At 42.5% G+C, this 13892-nt stretch overlaps 1 pseudogene; it reads right to left on the bottom strand.

Annotated features, from left to right (window-relative positions):
- Positions 1-2240: 2240 nt before the first annotated feature.
- LOC118851050 lies at positions 2241-12630 on the bottom strand (annotated as a pseudogene).
- Positions 12631-13892: the final 1262 nt, after the last annotated feature.

The raw sequence follows: 13892 nt of genomic DNA, 5'->3' as shown, positions 1-13892 counted from the left end.
TGTGTTCCTTACTGGTGGTTCCTTTCCTTTTTTTCTCTATTTTCTCCTTCCTCCTTCAGACCAAATTCAAGCTATGATTTGATTGCTCTTCCTCAGTTTGAAAGAAAAAAAAATCTTCGCATAAATCCACCCCCAGAGCCAGTGAGGCCTTTTCCAGCTCTAAACGTCAGCATGCTCGGCAGGATTTGCATAAGATCAAGTCAGTAATCAATGCAAATTACTGTACTTGATTTGGGGGTATCCTATATTCACTTGCAAATTGTTTTGTCTGTCGCCTTTGCCTGACACAAGGAGCAGAATCCCCCTCCCCTAAAAACCACTAGTAGGGCATTCCCTCCCAAAGCCAGAGTTTATTGGTAGTTGGAGAGTTTTTTGTTGTGATAGTTTCCTTGTCAGTGGTGGTTCCGGGGAACTGAGGAATCCTCTGACCCTGGGCTCTGCAAACTTGAGAAGCGGGTGAAGCAATTCGTCAGCAGAGCGAGGGGGTGTCATCTTGCGCAGCTCGGTGCCTGGCAAAGCCCCCCTGCGTTTCATTTGCACCAAGCGGGACGTGTCAGACAGACTGTATTTTGTGTGATTCTATTATATTTTCACCAGCTGAACAAGCCTCAAGGGATCTTCGCGCTATTTCGCTGAGCAGATGCATTCGCTTTCTGTGTTGCTGAGAAGGCTCTATTTTATGACAATCAGCCCACCCCGCCCCCATTGCCCCTTTTTCCTTCCCTGTCTTCTAGTTACTTCTCTCCTGTTGTTCTTAAGACTCTCTGGCCCTGAGCAGAGAAGAGCTAGGCTTAGGGCTAGAGCTAAGGGAGAGACGTGGGAAAGGTCCTCATTCTATTTCCTTCCTCCCGTTTCTCTGGCGTCCGCTCTTTTCTCCAGCCCTTTTCTAAGTTCCCAGCCCCACGCTGTGCATCTGTCCCCTGCCTTAGGAAACTGTTCGCCATGGGGGGCGGTTTAATAACCCAAAGGTTCTGACTGCCTAACGTTATTCAGTTTGTCAGTCCGAGCGCGCTGAAACCCACTCAGGTAACCCTGGATAGATTTGGAGTGAAGGCAAAACTGGACACCCGGGTCTTTGGGGACTCATCTGGGGGCCCTGTTTCTCCCACTCAAGATCGCTACGGCCGTTTTCACATTTAGAAGACAATCGGAAGACACATACGACCTATGAGAGCGGTGGGGGTAAGGAAGTGGGGGGAAGGGGAATTCCGACCTCGCCACGGAACCAGGAGCAATCTATGGCCGAAGAAGAGAGCTATAGAAAAAAACTTGCACCCGAGGGAAGGGGGTAAAGGATAGGGGAGGAGGAAAAGGAGGAAGGGCTGTGCCTGCTTTCCTGTCTGAGCCCCAAACATCGCTTCCCCCACCCCACCCCACGCCCCAATATCTCCGGTTAGGGAGAGGTTTAGTTACCTATCAGCTCTTCTAAGAAAGGCAAGAAGTCCCCGGAATTCACTATAGAAGCCTCTGGCTTCGGAAATACCCTTCTGTAAATTCTGCACAACAAACGTGTAAACCATTCCCTCACTGTATCTTTCCCAATAGCGTCAGCTTACTATGCAGGAGATAATACGGAGCAGGTAGCCTGAGGGGAGAGCTCCTTAAAACGCTGCTGCTTGGCACATCATATCATCCGAGGCAGAGCTTCCCCCCACCCAAACACACAGACACACACACCCTTACCCTTCATCTTTCAGCCCCAAAAACATCAAATAAACTTTTTGGGACCGCTTTACCAAACCTTGGAGTTCACAGCTAAGCCCTTTCCCTCTGTCTTAAGATCTTCAACCTAAAATTTAAAAGAACATTTTAAAAGGCAAGTGGGATAGTCTTTTACTTTGCAATGAAAAATCAACCGAAACAAAACCATGCCCAGATGCCCTGGCATCCCTTCACCCTCCAGTTCACACTCCCCTTCGCCCCCTCAGCTCCCACTTCCCACCTCCACCCCATCCACCCATTTCCACCCGTGTTTTCGGTGCACAGCTATATGTCCCCAGCGAAAATCCAACCACAAAACTCCAGGAAGAAAGAGAGGTGCAACTGGCTGCCCATCATACGGATTTACGAAATTAAAAGAAAAGGAAAAAAAAATAGGCGAGAATCTTCCTGTTTCAGTAAACATAATGTTTTGTTGGGTCTGGAGGGGAAATTTTTTGTTTGATTATTTTCTTTTTCCTCTTTTTTTCTTTTTCTTTTTCTTTTTTTTTTTTCCTGCACGATCAGATTCTTACCCTATTTCAAGCAGAGGGTGTTGTAAAGAAGCCCGCCTTGACTGCTTGCAGCTCCATGTCAGGGCATGCGGCTGTGAGAGCCTGGGACTGGGAGCTGCACTTGTAGCTGTTCTTGGTGCTGAAAGGGGCTGCGATTCCAGAGCACAACGCAAAGTCTCTTCCATGTGAATAACAAATACTCCCACTGGCAGCAGCTATTGGTCTGTCTAACTCTCCTCCTAATCCACCTCTTATCAGCCATTCAGCCTGGCCGCGGGCTAAGGGAGCTTTCCCTGCACGGGATCTCGCGGAATAATCGCCAATCGTTGCGTGCCAAGGAAGTCACATCTGGAATGCAGAGGAGAGATCCCGAGGTTCGGAAGCCCCCGGATTCCGATGTCACGAAGCTGACCTGAGGCGGGTTTTGAGTTTGTGAGTGTGAATATGTGTGAATGTGTGTGTGTGTGTGTGTACGCACGCGCGCGCGGGAGTGTGTGTGTGTGTGTGTGTGTGTGTGTGTGTGTGTGTGTGTTGTGGATTTCCCCTCCTCTAAATCGCTGCAGCCCAAACCAAAGCTGGAACAACAACGGAAAATGTAAATGCTTCGGGGGGAGCGGGAGGAAGCACACCTCCTCACTCCTACAACAAAAATGAAGACTCTTAGACTTGAAAGGGTTAGGAAGAAGAGAGAATGAATAGAAATAAATAATATGGCTGTTAAGAAATTCATAGCTGTTGAATAGTTCTTACTGGCTGAGCAGCACTTCACTGGCGGGGGGGGGGGGGGCAAAGTGGGGTGGGAACTATTGGGGAGCGTGGCGGGGCGGGGAGAAACCGCCCCCAGTAGACCAAGAATACTCTATTATAATAACCGCTGGGGGTATTAATCCTAGTTAATAATCACTTCTCTGAAAACAATCGCAATATAGAGTACATTAAAATAATGAAATATCCTCTTTCTTCCCCCACCCCTTGCCACTTTAAAAAATAAAATAGGGGCTGAGATACTCATAAACAGAACTAGCTAGCGCGGATCTCCATCAAAGTTTTATCCCCACGCCGTGCTAGTCTGCTACCTGGCTCTTTGTCCTGGCAGGCAGCAGCAAAGGACTCAAGGGAGCGAAGTTACTCCTGAGAGACAGGAGACAGCCTTTCCATGAAAGCCCCAGAACAGGCGAAGTGGGTGGCCAATTGAGGCAGAGCTATGAGGTGAAGTGAGGTGAGGTGAGGTGAGGTAAGGTGAGATGAGATGAGATGGGGTGGGGCATGCCGCGGTGGTCAATGCTTTATTGAAATTAGTCAAAAGATCCGGAGTCGGGTTTGGACTCAGGACAGAAGGAAACCACATCAGCACATCCATGGCTGTGCTTTTTTTTTTTTTCTTCTCTTCCCTTTTCCACGCGGGAACCCTCAGGTTTCCCTTTGACATCGATTGTATCGAAACACGCCCCCTCCCTGTTCCCACCCGCCCGCGCCCCTTTCTTGGTGTTATCAAAACATCTCCCCCCAAAGCGATAGGAAGATGTTGCTAAGCCTATTACAACGAGTCTCCGCACGCGCTCTGCGCGCTGCTAGCAGCGGGTCTCCTCGCCAGGGATTATTAGCAAGGAGCCGCCCGCGCCTCGGCAGCCAAGCCTTGTCTTGGTGAGAAAGTTCCATCTTGAGGAAGCTGTGGGCAACTGCAGTCTGCTGGAAAGCCGGGTCCGCCCGGAATTTCTGCACTTCCTTGGGTGAGAAATGTGTGAATCACAGAGAGGATAAGAGCCACTTCTCTCACCCAGCAATCTGATTGTTCAGCAGCTGCAGGAGAGAAATTAGGGCAAGCGTCTGAGCTGGAGGATGTGTGGAGGAGGGCGTCAAATCCTACATCTGAAGGCTGAGCTTGCTAGGGGAGGGGAGTAGGGAGTGAGGAGGAAGTAGTGAAAAAATCTGGCGACAAGGCGAGCACTGACCAGGTGCAAAGCAGTTCCTGGGCTTAACCTTCTCAGGTCTGTTTCTGTTCCCCCTTCTGTTATCACCTTTCATATTTCCGACCCTGAACTTAAACGATTCCTTTACTCTTTGTGCTTAAGTTTAAATTCTGGATGCTGCCCTAACTCTGGGTAAATGTTGAGAGCGAGGCTTTTCATCCTTTGTTACTTACAATATTAACTCCCTATCCCAAAATGAAGAAGCCTAGTATGGTGGAAAGTGCACTGGTTTTGAAGCCAAAGAGCTTGGCTTTAACACTTGACTCTGCTCTTCACATGTGTGGTCTTAAGTAAGTAATGTCCCTTTCCAGGCCTCAGTTTTCTCATCTGTATAAGAGAATGGTGGACAAGTGGCCTGAAGTTCCCTTCCAACTCAGAATCCTATAATTCTCTTCTTAGTCCTTCTACTTCTATGATTAGGGCCAAAGTAGAAAGAGGAAGGAGTGGCTTGGAGGTCAGATTAAAAGCAAGTAGACTGTGTGCAGTTTTACCTTTGCCACATGGGAAACAAGGATTTACAGGATGATTATATATGTATTCATGTATATGTATATATGTGTATGTATGTGTGTCTATAATTCAGATTTTGTTGGGGAGGAAGCACTGTTTGGCAGAACTAACCTCTTCTTCCCAATTGCCTGACCTCCCGAATCTGTGCCTAGATGTCTCATCCCTGAAATAGAAATCCCCAAATGGTCCCTGAGGTGGTCACCCTTTTTCTGACACTCTAGCAATGGCTGTTTGTGGATGGCACTTAAGTTCTCTTCAGAGCAGTCAAACTTGTCCAACCAAGCTAAGTATTACTAAATATGTCTGTCTGGGGATTCACATTTCTGCCCTTAGAAATTCTTTCCTATTTATTTGTCCATTAATACCGGGGAGAGGGCGTGATACTGGAACAAGGTAAAAATGAAGGAGACAGGTAGAAGGGGCCCTAGAAGACTCTTGAGAGACTTCAACAGCTACCATAGTTATCTTTGATATTTGGTAAGACCTGCCTACCTTGTGTGCAGAAACAACAAATAGGGAAGGCCTTTTGATTGGGCTTTTTAGTTGTTAAAACAATAATAGCTAGCATGTAGATAAAATACTCTACATGTTACCTCATTTTATCCTTATAACAACTTTGTGAGGTAGGTGCTATTATTATTTCCATTTCACAGATGAGAAAACTGAGGTGGAGATTGATTTACCCAGTGTCATACATCTAGATGTCTGATAAGGATTGGAACTCAGGTCTTCCTGACTCTGGGTTCCATGCTCTTATCCATTAGTGACACCTAGCTGAGGACTATACATCATGTTTTTATTCCACTAGAGACTACATAGGTGTGACCAGCATTTTAGAAAATTCTTATAAGTCTCTTTTCTTTTTCCACTTGTTGGTCTTTATGTTTTAAAAAAAATTATCATGAAAATAAATGCAAAAGACTTCAGTCTTACCTTGATACTTCCATTTGGAGAATTAATGACTCATTTTCCCCCACAATAACAGGTCTTTTCCAAGCAACAAAAGAACATCAGAGTTGGGTTCTAATTTTCCATTTCACATTATCTTTAATTATTCAAACCCAGAATTAAGCCATTATCCAAAATTGCCCATGAATATCAATATCAAGTAGATGCATTTCTTGAATTCCTGTAGATTTTAAATTACTATAACAAATTGCCCTTTGCTTCCATGATTAATGCTAAATATTCAAGCTTCCCCCTTAAAGAACTCAGAATCAATCACAATCTGAAGAATAGGAAAAGAAGTTTTCTACAAGTGGTACATTGAGAGGCCTGATGAATCTGGAGTCAAGAGATGTGGGTTCAAATCTTGGCTCTGCACTTACTCCATGTGAAACCTTTAGAAGGCAACTTCATCTCTCTGGGATGCCATTTTCTCAAGTGTAAAATGAGAGGGTCAGATTAAAAGATCTATATGGTTTGGCTCTAAATTTATGAGCCTACTCTTTGGTCATTGGTAGTAATATTATTGTAAAGAAGATATTCAGTCCTCCTTCTACCCCAACTACCTTTCATCAAACCCAAGGTACCATGGATCTGTTTCCCTTTTATAGTAATCTGTGCCACAGCAGACTGTTTAACGTCAAGTTAATACAGACAAGCAGAATTGATACTTAAATCCTCTATCTGTTCCCTCTTTAGTAGCTTGCAATTCAGAATATACATGAAGCACTTTTATAATGGTAAAGCACTACATAAATGTTGCTGGTTCCCTAAGCCTTCCTCAAAAGTCTCATCTTGTGGAAGTGGCTCTAGGCTCTCAAGGGCCATTCCATCAGAGAACAAGCTCCAATAGCTCCTGTTGTTGTTCAATTGTTTCAGTCATGTCAGACTCTTTGTGACCCCATTTGAGATTTTCTTGGCAAAGATACTGGAGTGGTTTGCTACGTCCTTCTCCAGCTCATTTGACAGGTAAGGAAACTGAGGCAAACAGGGTTAAGTAAGTTGCCCAGGGTCACACAGCTAGTAAGTGTCTGTGGCCAGATTTGAACTTAGGAAGATGAGTCTTCCTGACTTCAAGCCCAGGGCTCTATCCACTGCTCCACTTGGCTGAAAAAGACTTCAAGTATATCAGGTCACAGAATATTTGTCATCTGAGGACCTGACTAAGCTCAGAGAAACCCACCACAACATTGTTGGTCACTAGGTGATGGATGTTTTGGGGCACAGCAACTCAAGAAATCACTCACTAAAGCAAGAAGGAGACGGGATTTGCACTGATGGAGAAATTGCCTATATCAATGAAATAGTGGGATCTTCTGACAAATTGAAGAAGTTTTATCACTATTATTCATGCTAGACAATATATATAATGTTATTTCAGGCCATATGACTGATTATGGATTTCTGTGTTTCTTTGAGAAGTCTCTGTCCTCTGTGGCATTGGGCATTAGCTATCCTAACCTCAATCTTTATGCAAAATAGAATATATTTTCTACTAGCTAATCCTCAAAGTAGATTTGCCCATAATCTTCTCATTTTCAGTTAATTTAAAATGTGAGAAACTGCCCATGTGTTGGAAATGCAGAAAACAATGCCATATGTTTAGTGTCCATTTAATTCAAGCTGTGATATATATTCCACACATGGTGCTATTTGCCAGAATTCATGCTTCAGTATCATCATTAAGGCTCAAGCCCTGTATTGGCTGCTCTCTTAGAGGGCTGCCGATCAGTGGTGGTACTTTCCCCCATCCTTGTTTTCCCAGTGGTCTCAATAGAAGCAATCAAATATGTAGCTCGAAGCTGAATATGAGTCACTGATCATTGCTAACTAACTCCCCCCATGTTGTAATATGGGTCCAGACTATGTAACAGCATAACATCATAATTCCACATTTGCTCAGACAAGCAAAAGACCCAGACATTACTTGCCTTCCTATCAGGCTGTCCCAGAGGACTGAGCATCCAGGACATGGAGAGGACAGAGAAACAGAGAACAAGGCCCTAAACCAATCCAAATCAATTCAGCAAGCATTTAATGTGTGCACTATACTAAGTGCTGGGAACACAGGAATAAAATGTTCCTTGTCCTCCAGGAGGACAGATAGATGGCTCAGTGCACTGAGCCTGGAGTCAGGAAGACCTGTGTGACTGGGCAAGTCATTTAACCTTGTTTATCTCAGTTTCCTCATCTGTGAAATGAACTGAAGAACGAAATGTCAAACCATTCTAGTATCTTTGCCAATAAAACCCCAAATGTGATCATGAAGAGTTGGACATGACTGAAACAGCTAAACAAAAAAACAGTCCTCAAGAAACTTACAGTCCACTGTATCAGAGCTGCTTTGCCATTCTGTCACTTCTATAAATACTACCTAGTTCCTGTTTCACGTGCTCTTTTCACAAAGCACAAAACTCTAGATTTTGCCTCAGTTATAACACATCAGCATTATTACCAGCAGCCATCCTGATGAGATACCTTGCTAGCTGCAGCCCAGAATAAGTCCAGTGCCTAGTCCATGGTCATAGATATGCTTTTGCTGCTGGCATAACCACTGTTTTGTGCCATTTCATCAGGGTACTATAACTACATTAGTCTTATTAAACCTCAATGTCATAGATTTAAAGCTGGAAGGTACCTTAGAGGTCATCTAGTATAATCACCCCTTTTGTATAGATGAGAAAACTGAGGCTGAGGGTTTGAGTAACTTGCCCAAGGTAAAGATGAGATTTGAACAGGGATACTCAGACTCCAGATCTAGAGCACTTTCTATGTATAATAGGACCACTGACTTTTTCATATCATTCAATTATCAAGCATTTGTTTCTCTGCCTTCTACGTCTCTATCCTATTGGGGAAAAAATCAAATAAAAACAAAAATTGTAACAAATATCCATAGTCTATCCACAGACAAAAATTTGTATCCAGTGATTTTCTCCATGGGTGCTTTGTCTGTTGATTAGATCATTGTCCTTTTGAATCTAAAAGCTACAGGTACAATTCTGAAAAGGCAAGGTGAAATCACTCAGCTCCATTACCAATGATCATGGCTAACCCCAGCTAGACATTTCCCAGATGCATGTAGTTGGCTACAAAGAGAAGTTTTGTGAGAAAGCATGAATGAGTTCATGCAAATTCATCTCTTACTTAACTTCAGATATGTGTAATTTTAACAGTGTGGGTAGGTGGTCTTTCAGAATTGCCAAAGGTGAAAAATTCATTGCCCTGCTGCCATACTTGAAATGAGCCTATCTAAATTTAGTTAGGCTGCTCCTCACATAATAGATACATAGCCCATCATCTGTCCCATACTCAAAGCTTCCTCATCATGGCAGAAGCTGCCAAAGTTTATACTCTATTAGTACATCCTTTAAGAAACTAGGGTCACCTCCACACCACCACGAGGCATTGGAATAGAAATTTATTGGAGTCCCTATTACTAGAAAAAACAACTCAATGCACATCTATTAGTGGTGGGTCAATAGCATGAAGGAGAACAAACTGAAAATACTCTTAAATATGCATAAACTTAAAATGCACACATTATCTTCTTATACTTCTACTGTTTACACCTTCCTAATTCCTTAACCCTAGGTCATTCTCACCATCCTTTTTTTATATTCCTCCTCTCAACTTGCTAAAGGCTTCTGAGGGAAAGTTATAGAATAATACTGTGTGGATCCACTGAAAATTCACATTGTCTAACCTTGGCTAGGCTCATGCTGTCCTGAATCAAACTTCGATATTCTCTAATTGATTCTCTGTCACACTCATCGCGATAGCTGTTTCAAATATTCTCTTCTTTCCTAACACCCCAATTCAACTCCCCTCTTTACCTTACCCCTCAGCAAATTATCTCAACTGCCATCAATTGTTTATTGCTTTTTCTCTATATTTGATCTCTTCCTATCAGCTAGCTCTTTCCCAACTCCTCTCTACACCCCTATCTCGGTGCTGTCACCTAAACTCTTTGGTTGAGTTTTCACTTCAGTGCAAGGATTCCCAAACCCACATATTATCTCTTCTCTCTCTAGCACTTTAGCCCTGCTTCTCCAAATACCTCCTAGACATCTCCACTTGGCTGGCCATTAGAACTTCAAATTTCAATATGAGCAAGAGTGAACTCACTCTTACCCCCCAAATCTTTTTCTCCCCTAATTCTCCCCTTTTTGTTGGTGGCACCCCTATCTTCCCGGTTAAGAAGGCTCAAAACCTGATTTCCCTCTCCCTTACCACCCACATCCAGTGCTTTACCAAGATCTGTGGATTCCATTTCAAATATATCTTACGGGTATCTATCTCCTCTCCACTCACATTGCCACCACCTCAGGACAGGTTCTTGTTACCTATCTCTTGTACTATTATAACAGTTTCCCAATTTTTCTCTCTATCTCCAGTGCCTTTAATTTCCAATCCATCTTTCACACAGTTATCAAAATAATTTTCCTAAGGCATAAATATGACCATGTCATTCCCCTGCTCAAAAGCCCCTAGTGGCTCCCTAGTGCCTCAAGGATAAGATATCAAATTCTCACCCTGGCACTTAGGACCCTATACAACCTGAATCCAGACTACTTTTATAATCTTGTTTCACATTATGCATGCATTCTCATTCTAGCTGAACTAGACTCCCGTCTTTTCCCACCTCAACTTACCATCTCTTATGACCATGCATTTTTCATAGAACATCCTTCATGCTTGGAATGCACTCTTTTCCCAACTCTTCCTTTTTAAAATTCTTCTCTTCCCTCAAGCCACGCCTCTGGTGCACATGATCAAGGAAGCCATCCCCTGCTGAAAGTGTTCTCTCACACATCAAATTTTGCTGCTCAACTTTTCTGGATCTCTCCCTTCCCTCTAGTATATTTGGCTTTGTGTTATGCCTCTCTATATCCATGACAGATCTCCACTAATAACTGTAAAGTGCTTAGAGGCAGGAACCACATCCTTTTTTTTTAATTCTCACTGCTTAGCTCAGAGCCTTGCATGTAGTAGATACTTAATGAATAAGTTTTTTATTGAATAAAAAGGAGTGCTTTGAATTTAGGGGTGTTCCTATGATTGAAATTCAACTTTCTACTTTTATCAGTGTCACTATTTCTTTTTGATTGACTGGATCAATGAAAAAAGCATTTATTATGCACTTTTGATATGCCAGGCACTGTGCTAAGTGCTAGGGATACAAATAGAAAAAGCTGAACAGTCCATGATCTCAAGAAGCTTGCAACCTAATGGGGGGAAAATAAGGGGGAAAGAGATAATACATACCAGAAAACAGCTACAGGGCAAGTGGAAAGACCCAGAGATCCTTAGGTTACTTAGTAGCTAATATGCAGTATCATGACCCCATGAACCATAGCATGCAGCCCCTTCTATCCTCCACTATCTCGTGAAGTCTTTCCAAGTTCATATTTGCTGTTTCCATGATATTATCTCTCCATCTCATCTTCTGCTGTCTCCTTTTCCTTTGGCCTTCAGTCTTTCCCAACATCAGGGTCTTTTCCAGTGAGTCCAATCTTCTCATCATGTGGCCAAAGTATTTAAGCTTCAGCTTCAGTATTTGACCTTCTAGTCCAAATCAATTTCTTTAAGTATCGACCGATTTGATATCCTTGCTGTCCAAGGGCTCTGAAAAGTCTTCTCCAGCATCACAATTCAAAAGTGTCAATTCTGCTGCACTCAGCTTTCATTTGTAGTCCAACTCTCACAGTCATACATTGCTACTGAAAAAAAAAACATAGGTTTGACTATATGGACCTTTGTCACCAAGGTGATGTCTCTGCTTTTTAGAATATTGTCCAGATTTGCCATAGCTTTCCTTATAAGGAGGAAGCTTCTTTTAATTTCATGGCTGCAGTGGCCATCTGCAGTGATCTTTGAGCCTAAGCATATAAAATCTGACACTGCTTCTACTTCTTCTCCCTCTATCTGCCAGGAAGTGATGGGATCAGTTGCTAGGATCTTAGTGGGTTGTTTTTTTTTTATGTTAAGCTTCAAGTCGGCTTTTACACTCTCCTCTTTTACCCTCATCAAGAGGCATCTTAATTCCTCTTCACTTTCTGCCATCATAATGGTATCATCTGCGTGTCAGAAGTTGTTGATATTTCTTCTGGTAACTTTAATTCTAGCTTTTGTTTCATCCTGCCTAGTATTTCACATGATATATTCTACATATAAGTTAAATAAATAAGGTGACAATATACAGCCTTGTCATACTCCTTTTACAATCTTAAACCAATCAGTTGTTCCATGTTTAGTTCTAAATGTTGTTTCTTAGCCTACATACAGATTCCTCAGGAGACAAGTAAGATGATCTGGTACTCCCATCTCTTTGAGGACTTGGCACATTTTGTTGTGATTCACACAGTCAAAGGCTTTAGTGTAGTCAATGAAGCAAAAATGGATGCTTTTCTGAAACTCCCTTGCTTTCTCCATAATTCAGTCAATGTTCACTATATGGTCTCTAGTTCCTCAGCCTCCTCAAAAGCATTCTGCTCTTCCGGTAATTCTCAGTTTATATATTGCTGAAACCTAGCTTGCAGAATCTTAAGCTTAATCTTGCTGGCATGTGAAATGAGCATGATTGTTTGGTAATTTGAACATGCTTTAGCATTGCACTTCTTTAGAATTGGATCCTAAACTGATCTTTTCCAACCCCTTGGCCACTGTTGTATTTTCCAAATTTGCTGACATATTGAGTGCAGCCCTTTAACTGCATCATCTTTTAGGATTTTAAATACCTGAGCTGGAATTCTGTCACCTCCACTAGCTTTATTGTTAGCAGTGCTTCCTAAGGCCTACTTGACTTCATTCTCCAGGATATCTGGCTCTAGATCAGTGGTTATTGGTAAGGTTAAGTTCTTTCTTGTATAGTTCTTTTGTACATTCTTGCCAGTTAAATCCCTACCACTTTTTTCTATTGTGCCCATTTTTGCATGAAACTTTCCCTTGACATTTTTAATTTTCTTGAAGCCATCTCTTGTCTTTCCCATTCTATTGCTTTCTTCTATTTCTTTGCATTGCTCATTAATCTCCTTGCTATGCTCTAGAATTCTGTGTTCTATAAGTGGGAAAATAGGTGGCAAGGCCTAGAGCAGGGGTATGTCCTTTTGACTGAGTCCAAGCTTTGCAGAAAAAAATTCTTTTATTACAGGGATTTGTTTAGTAAAATTTGGATTCAAAGGGCCAGACTTGAGGACCTAGAGGGCTACATGTAGCCTTGAGGCCAAGGTTCCCCACCCCTGGCCTAGAGGATCTTAGGAAGCAAAGGCAGGGCTGATGGTTAGGTTTGGGGACCCTCTGTCTATCTTATCAGAATGAATAGAATTGTTGATTTTTATCTCATTCAAACCCTTTGAGCAGTTAAGCAGCCTGAGAACGCAAAGCAGCAGGGTGGACCGGATAGCATTCCTGCCTAGACATCTTGGGTGAGTTCTAGGACAGCCCAGAGGAGGCAGAGAAGAAGAGGAGGGAAAGCAAGAAGCTTCCCTCAATTGTTTTTATTCAGAGTGGGTTTTGAAGTACAATTACTATTCAATATGTTCTGACTTGAAGGAAATGAGTGTCACTAGCAACACCACCTTGAATTTGAAGTAGAAATGGACTCGGAGTCAGGAGACTTTGACATTGACTAACCAGGTGGTCATAGGGATAATTCATTTCATTTTCACTCATAAAGCATTTATTATGCTCCCTATATTTGTAAGACACTTTTCTAATAGCTAGAGAAATGAAGACAAGAGTGAAACTGTCCCTATCCTCAAAGAACTCACATTTGAGGGGAAGGGCATGGGAAGGGGGAAGAAGAATACAGAATATATAAAGCTAAGTAAATACAAACTATATAAAAAGTAAAGTAATTTCAATTAAAATGAGTTAACTAATGAAATCAGGCCTGCACAATCCATGGCCCACAGGCTGCTAATGTCCTGCAGGGATGCCAAAGGATTTCCAGCGGCCCACAAAAAGTGTAGAGGATGTTTTGCTCTACGTTTTTCATGGGACACCAGAAATCCTTTGGTAGGCTGGAGGTTGTGCAGGCTTGAACTGGAGGCATGAGGAAAGGCCTCATGTAGGAAATGGAACCCAAGCTATATCAACAGGAGGCTAAAATTCTTACAAGACAAAAGATAAGAGTTAATTATTAATTGGTTACTTTGGAGAGAACACAGTTGAGTTTTGAGATTACAAACCAGATTACAACAGATTGAAGAGTGATGGGGAGATAAAAAAAATTGAGGCAACAAGTTATCAA

Source organism: Trichosurus vulpecula, chromosome 5, assembly GCF_011100635.1.
Source record: "Trichosurus vulpecula isolate mTriVul1 chromosome 5, mTriVul1.pri, whole genome shotgun sequence".
NCBI lineage: Eukaryota > Metazoa > Chordata > Mammalia > Diprotodontia > Phalangeridae > Trichosurus > Trichosurus vulpecula.
This window is presented reverse-complemented; position numbering and strand designations above follow the sequence as displayed.